Here is an 8,496-nt window from a genome sequence, read left to right on the forward strand (position 1 = left end):
AACTTAAAATGGTAAAAGGACGAAATAACTTAACTAAGCTCAAAGGGGGCTAGTTATTATACTAAAGTGTAAATTATAATAGGACGAAACAACTAACTTAGCTAAAAAAATAGAAAACAATCAGAAGCAACAATTATCAATCTACTTCTTCAACTTATTTGTGTGATGAACACTTACTCCTTGTCATTTATGACCAACAATAATCCTTTACTTCTTGACCTTATTTGTGTCTTGAACGCTTAATTCCTCATCATCTATGATTAGGTTTCTTCGTTTTCTACTCTAGCACCACTAGTTACATGTACTTCATCCTCATAATCTTCCAAGTCAGTCAACAACACATCAACAAATACCTGATTGTTCTTCAAAAAGTAAATTTATCAACATATTTATTAACCATGTTAATCCTTAAAATGATTTGAATTTTTATATTAAAACATTAAATGTAATTACCAACTGTTTGGTCAAACCGTTGGTTCCCTGATCTTTTGGGTCGGTTTCATTTTTGGATAAGTTCTTCCCCTGGAAGAAGAACAGTATGAAAAATAAATTACAAAGTAATCGTAAATTACAAACTCATAGTCTATATTGCAATACCTTTTCTTCTTTCCTTAGTTTGTATTGTACTTCCAAATTATCATCTGGAATCAAAAGCTTTGATATTGTAAAATTCTCAAGACCTTCTTTCAAATTATAGTGATTTAATCTCAGTTTAAAAACAAATTCTTTCCCGCAAAGGCTTTGGACTTGGACAGGCACATCATTGTTAGTTGTAGTAAGCTTGTTGAACAACTTGTGAGCTGATGTATCAAGGAGTTTCTCAGCCACCGCATTAAATAAGATAAAAGTAGTGTCTCTGGTCCTATCTGTCACTTTTAGGTGTATCTTGTACCTATTTTACATAATAAGTTAGATTCATTCACAACATATACAAACCTAACTCACAGTCCTTCGTAAATGGTTACCTGACCAAAGGAAATTTGCAATCTTTATTGCAGTTGTGCATCGATAAATACTATTTGTTGGTTCAATCTTCTTCGGGCACACATTGCATGAAATGTAGTACCAACCAAAATAGTTATGTATTTCTATTATCTTGCTCTTCACTGTAACAATGTATTCCTGCAATTTTAATTAAATATCATGAAATAGTGCAATGATCATGTTTAAATGGTAAACCAATAATATGAGAAGCCTAATAAGAAAAGAAACTGTAGTTCAGAGCTCCACTCAGCCTCCAGCAACTCCTTAATGTCCATACGGTTCAAAAACATCTCTTCCTCACGAGGAAGACTGTTAACATTAGAGCTTTTTATAATTTGAACTTCTGTGGACATGGTGGAAAAGTTTGGAGCCAAAGATCTTATGTAATCTATATCAAGATTCACATATATTTTGCTTGCATAGGTGGTGGAGAAGCTAACCTCACCTATTATCAATGTATGGGTTAAAAATGAAAGCATGTCATTTCTTCAAAACGCTTGGAGTTAAATTGCTAGTACGTACAACTAAATCTGTAACAATTACCATGAAATTCCTTCACTGTTGTAGAAGTCACTATCACTATATATGGGCCAGCATCATTGTTATAAAAATAAGGACAAAACTTCTCCCCAAATTCTTTCCATAAGGTAATTTTTGCTTTAGACAAACAATGCATAGAAACCATAAATCAATAATCAAATAATTTTATGGTAAGGAGATAACAAAGTAAAACAACTTAAAATGAGATGAGTGACTTACTAATCAGTAAGAATGTAGATTTCCCTCTTCTTCCATTTTGAACCAACACTCACGATATCACCAATTTCATATAAACAACCAACAACATCTACGAAAATTGAAGAGGAAGATTCTTATGCAAGTGTTGTATTTGAATAGTTTAGGCAATTATTTAGCATTTACACGTAAATAAGCAACCAACCAACCACATCTATGATTATTGAAGATGAAAAATCGTATATAAGACTCGCATTCAAACAGTTTAGGGTATTATTTAACATTTATACACAGCAAGGTTAGATCATCAATCTGTAATGTGATAGGCACCAGTTAAATTTCAATGCCTAGTTTATCCATAGTCTTTCTTTTCCTTCCTTTTTATACTAAGTGTTTCTCTTGAATATAGCTTTTGATATGATGAATTTCTTCCTTTTTCAATATTATTAATTTTATTAAGTATGTGATAGAAATTATAAAATATATATGAAGGTCATGAATGTCATCAAACACAATATCATGAGTTTTTTATTAATATATTGTGCAGTTAAGTATAACTTTAAATGTAATCGGTAAGACTTTAAATATAAGTATAGACCTGATAAGACAATGTTGTTGTTCACCCTTGAGTCAATCACATCTGGATTAATAAATTCAAAACTGTTTACTGGAATTTCAACAATATCTTCAGACAAATTCTTGATTGCAGTTGAGGCAAAGAAAATGATTTTCAATGAGTTTTGAACAGGTCTATATCCCCCAATGCTTTCAACAACTTTGATGTTCTTGATGATAAATACAGAACCTTCATTCAACTTGTCTTTGAACCTGTTAACCTGATTTTTTCTAATTATACCATGCACCAAATTACCCTGATAGAAGAAGTAATTAGTAAGTAAGTTGATAATTGAAACTACCCAAAAAATATGATATTTGGTAAATGAATCAATCAACAATGTACCTTTTCATCGATAAATATCATACCCATACTGATAAGCTCACCATTTTTATTGAGATTAATGGCGTTCCACATTCTACAAATTCTTACTCTTATTGTAAAGTCATCTCTACCAGTAACCAATTCTGAAAGAAAAGAAATCTTCATTGTTAAATCTCAATTAAAAGAAACAGAGACAATGTAAATTTGAATATGGGAATCATTCACTACCCATGTATATATACTACAAGAATTAGGGTTATGAAAGGGGAGAGCAAATCAGTAGAGTAATTAGCAGAGCAATTATCACAGATTAATACACAGTTTAATACATTAGAGTTACAAATAAGGAAGATGAAAAAATGAGTTTTATGGAAACCTGTCTCTTAGATTCTTGGGAGGTAGAAGGTTGAGAGTAGATATGAGAAGAACGTTCTTGAGAGGGAGAAGCTTAGCAAGAATTGGATACGTTTGGATGTTTTTAAAACGGCTGAATTGGGTCATTATAGTCATGTATATTCAATTGGGTCATTTAATTTGGACAGATAGGACTGGGTTTTACTGTAATTAAGTATTATTTGTATTTAATAGGTGAAATATGGGTTGGAGGTAATCAATTATATTGTGGGGTAATTTTTATGTGATTTATTTATCTTATATATGGTGAAATATTACGAATCAATAATGGATACGTAGTTGAGAACTTTCATAGTAACACAAGTCATAGAGATTACAAAGTAGTACACATTAATGGGTTTAATCATTTTGAAATTGCATTTGTCTATATTTACCTACCAAAAGTCCTATATGACACATATTGTCGCCAAGAGATTTCAGGTCGAGTATGAGACTCTGTCGTATATTCTAACCTAACTAAGCATGGCTTGTCTGATAAGAAAATGGCCTAAATTATATCTGTCTTTATCAGATTTTGATGAGCTACATGTGGACTATATTGGAGTCTTATCGTATTGCAACTTTTCTTGTTCACAACATTAAAGATTTTTTTCCCTCAACCTTAAACCTGAACTGGAAAACATGGAGAAAGAACTTATTTTCAGAAGACGATAACAAAGCATTCCAAATGTTAAAATGAAAGAGTCTTTTTGTTGTATATGCAAATTAGAACTACTTAGGATTATGGCAAAAGTATAAAATCTTACCAAACCACCACATGGTCACAAGTGTACACAACCCTATATAACCGAACATTTTTGCATATGTACTCCTTTTTCTTCCTCACCTGTTTCCAGCAATATCGCAAAAAGATAGACGCAAGTTGCACAAAGTTCAACTATGTTCTTAATATTGATACTATCATTATATAACTTCTTTTACCTTGTGCAATCTTTTCAATGTACTTTCTGTTTCAGTATTTCTGATATACCATTGGTCAGTCATTCTCTGTGTAAAAATCTTGATGGCTTCTCTTGTTCATTTTTTTAAGGTTTTCTTTGGGTTTTTCCTATTTCTGATTATGTTTTGGTGATTTCGCAATTTCATTTTACATTACTGATGGCAAACAGATATCTACCGCTTCTGCTAGCATCACAGTTTGCAATGTTATTACTGACATGGTAGATGTGCGCTAGCTGGTTGCCTAAAAGTACTTACCTTGTGTTCTTTTCTAGGCAATTTATGTGTTTCCACTTTCCATTTGATGACCATTCAGAAAGTATAACATAAAGAGTAAATATGATTTGTAATTGGAATATGGAAGCAGCTGTGAAATTCTATTGCAAAAAAAAACTTAAAATGTGTTGTGCGTGGAGAGTACTGCAGTTGCAAATATAAGGTAATCACGTAGTAGGAAATACATTTAAAACTGGCGCCTAGAACTGCAATTAACATATATTGTACAGATACTTAGTATCAACATGTCAAGGTTATGTTTGGATCAAGTTAATTGACCCTACAATTATCCAGCTTACGTTTTAGATGTGTACATATTCTGAATTTAATTGTATTGGCAACTCTATACTCAAGAAAATTTCATCCTTAAAGTCTATCCACTAAGGAATTATTATGTGGCACCTAACATTATCCAACACTTTAGAGATTAAGGACCTAATGATTCCTTGGTATCCAAAAAGAGAATCTAAAGAGAGATTAATTAGGTACAATTGTTGAGAGGAGAATGCAGACACTTTGCAAGTGCATTTGCAAGGTTAGCATATTACTATAGATGCATCCATTTTTTAGATGGCTTCTTATATTAACCAGCTGATTAATGATATCCATACTGCAAGATCATTGACTGAGAGTCTTCATCTGCATTCGACTTTTAGCTAAGTCTACATCAAGTACTGTCTTTTAAGATATTACGCTATCTAGCCAAAGGATGAGCAATCTAGTTACCAGTATAATGGAAAATGAGTAACACCCACAACCTATCTAAATTATAGTGTCAATCCATATCTATTGAGCCTCCTCCTCCTAGTTTCAGTGATATCTTCTTCTTATTCCTGATTGTAGCTAGGGATCCATTCTTATAATGACTTCCATGTTTCAGGCAAACATCCTTTTTATAATTAAGAGAGCTGGACATAAAGCTTTCATTCAGCTAACATCAAGCTTTAACTTTATAATTAGGTACCAAGTACCAACGTTATTTTTTCAATTTTCCTCAAATTATATAAGATAAAGTAGCAAAGGTAGGAGTAACGTTTGTTTACATCCCACCCTCTCCAGATCTCGCTCGTGGAAAGATACTGGGCATGCTGTTGTTGAGAGTAGCAACAACTGAAATTTTGCTACTATAGCATTAAATCTATCTACCATCACAAAATAATAAAGCACCAATATATGATGGTAATAGTCCAACATTGTCTTGGCAAACACAGCTCTACTTGACCCCTCTCATCCGGTTGAAAGCCTCCTTGACCTCCTCCGGTTATAGGTTGGTCCAACGTGTTCTATCAGCTTGGTCCGGTAAACAATCATGCTAGAATTAGAGAGTTAGATACCAAACAATATAAATATAATGTTGGTATGAAACATTTCCTAATAATATGCATTTGTTGATATATTATGTTATCGATGAGTTGAATTGATATTTTCTTAGATAAAAAAATGTATATATAAGTAGAAACCTTCTATTCTTTTTTCTCACTGTCACTTGCTCCAAGTGCATCAGCCAAGTTAAAATTCAAATTGCCTCTCATTGTTCTAGCAGCAAATCTTGTATTTCCCTTCTTCATCATTGTTTCAAATTCGCCATAATCTATGCGTCCATCCTGCCAAATAGAAAAATTTATCAGCTTGACTTAACTCAGAAATGTGATGCCCATGACGGAGGGTTGGTTGATGAGGTCGGGTCAAAAAGAAGGACAGACAGATTTTTAGGCTGACAAGCTCCTCAAGAAGGGGTGCATATTAGTAATGACACTTTAGCGACTCACGTTGGAGTGGGAGCGGAAAGTGAAGGGCTTTATAAGGAATAACACAACTTCACATGATACACACATTCTTGGACTCAATGAGGGTGAGGTGCAAAGGTCAAATATGTGAGGTATTTTGGGCCAAGGCCACCACAGCATACATTTGTAGAAGCAAGAAAACCGCTTATTGTATTTGATATTCTTATGTGATATGTCGTGAGGTATGTGACCTATGTTAGGTTCCAATTTAACATCACCAAGGAAAAATTCTACGCAAGCCTGTTGAAGCTCATCAATTGTGATATAACCACTGCCATCCTTGTCAAAGTAGGAGAATGCAGAAAGCAGATTCTCCTCTCTCTCCATCTTATTCAAATGCAATGTTGCAGCAATGAATTCACTGTAGTCAATCGTGCCACTGTTGTCAAAGTCAGCCTGCAAAAAATATCTCACCGAGTCATTTTGCTACTTATTTTAGAGGGACTAAAATCTTAGACTACTGTTCCCACTCGCGCTCTAGAATTACTGTATCCTGTAAGTAGGTAGGATCAATAAACAGTACCTAGTGTCTAATGTGTTTAGCCAAATTCTCATGTATCTGATCATGCACAATCTATGTGCCAAATGGTTTGTAAAATATAACTGAAAATGCATTTTGACAAATCTATAGAGATTCTAAAACAAACGATTTAGCAAGTACCGCTTTCATCAGGGCCTTGATGTCGAACTCTCCTAGGTCAGATCCTACTTTTTTTAGACCATCTTTCAGTTCCTCATATGTGAGTGTTCCACTGCTATCGGTGTCGGACATTTTGAACCACTGCTTTAGGCTTCCTATTTCTTTCTCCGAAAGCGTTTCTGCTATGACCTGTTTGTATTAAGTGCTAAAATTATAAGAAATCAATCTAGTATGCAAAATCCAAGAGTACACAATAAGGGTCTGCGCAACAGAAAATAGTCTATTGGAAACCATCACAATCCACATACTTAAAAATTTAGATTCTGGAGTGAGATTTTTTTTTTGAGACATTGGTAGAACCAACATATTTGGATGAACTTCTATTGAGATACAATTAGTTAAATTCTACATTTAACTGAAAGTCCAATTAGTACTTGAGAATTGAGAGCTTTGAACAACCTCCAGACAAGTATATCTTATAACACAGATACTTTTAACTTTAGTGCGTCTTACTAGAAAAAGTCCCGGACATAAAGTTAAAATTGGTTCCACATTCAAAACAACAATACTGAAAACATAGCAAATTAGTGTCCTTTGCAAATGAGACAGCAGAATAATATCTCGAGAAGCTTACTTGAAGGACATCCCAAGAGACTGTTCACCATCTTCAAAGATTTGCTTGAAAGAATCTTTGAAAATAGAATGACCAAAGCTTTCTGCTAGAACAACTAATCCTCGTGTTTTTTCAATAGCTACTTTCATCTCAGCAACCCCAACCTGAAACACAAAATTATTAGTACAAAACCAACCATGACATCATCTGCTGCAAATTCACCTGCAACATTAATCAGTCTAAATTAACATCTAACTTGACATGGATAACACATCGATGTGCAGTTAATTAAAAGTACATATGATGGAATTGAACACACTAAGAGTCTAAATATCACACATCAAGCATATGATGCTTATATTTTGTAACATTTCTTCAATAAGCTAATAAAAATACACGCAAGTCGTAGCTTTTATTACTACTTTATCTATTTAAAACTTTAAACATCTAGATAGATTGTATTTCATAAACTTGACCTAATTAAAGTGCCTCATTCAGTGCAAAAATTGCCATTCCCGCACCGAAGGAGAAAAGCATTGTTAGTGCAACAGAACAGAAAGCCACTAACAACAATCCAAGGGAAAATTTCACTCACGTGCCTCTGCCATTACCTTTGGGTAATCAAAAACCAGTGGAGAATCAAAAATTGATCAATTCAGCTCCTATTATTGAAGTGCCAGCAAGACGAGAGACCTGAGAAAGAGCAAATAAAAGCACCAGAAATTGACATAGAGGACGCTTACTTTGAAGATCCTAATGAAATTCCTTGCCTTAACTGCCGTTCACAAATTATCATTTCTTCGTAGGGTAAGTTAAAATTTTTGTGTTTGTGGTACCATAAGCCAACTTCGAAAGGCACTAATAAGCGATTGTTAGCACTCAATTAGAAGTTATACACAAAAGGGATATTTGGGTAATGTATGGAGGAACTTACCAAACAGTTCATGTCAACACCTCAATGTCGTCATTCCAGTACTGATTATCAATATGCAGCTCTATATATTCTCCTGTTACCATTATAATTTAAAGATAATCACCAGCCGGGAAGAATAAACTCATCTACGTCCTCAAATACTCATATTATTCCCTTCTTTTCCTATTGACCATTCAATTATTGAACTATTCATTTTCAACACATTTACTGATCTACAAATCTTAGTAAGATGCA

General features: G+C 33.6%; 1 long non-coding RNA gene across 1 annotated transcript; it reads right to left on the bottom strand.

Moving 5' to 3' along the window:
* Positions 1 to 5,286: 5,286 nt before the first annotated feature.
* Positions 5,287 to 6,997, bottom strand: LOC114074209. The gene is made up of 3 exons (XR_003574656.1): positions 6,737 to 6,997; positions 5,749 to 6,471; positions 5,287 to 5,600 (listed from the first exon to the last, which is right to left on the bottom strand). It is a non-coding gene; the product is annotated as an uncharacterized LOC114074209 (long non-coding RNA).
* Between the last annotated feature and the right edge of the window lie 1,499 nt (positions 6,998 to 8,496).

This window comes from Solanum pennellii, chromosome 1 (genome assembly GCF_001406875.1).
Source record: "Solanum pennellii chromosome 1, SPENNV200".
NCBI lineage: Eukaryota > Viridiplantae > Streptophyta > Magnoliopsida > Solanales > Solanaceae > Solanum > Solanum pennellii.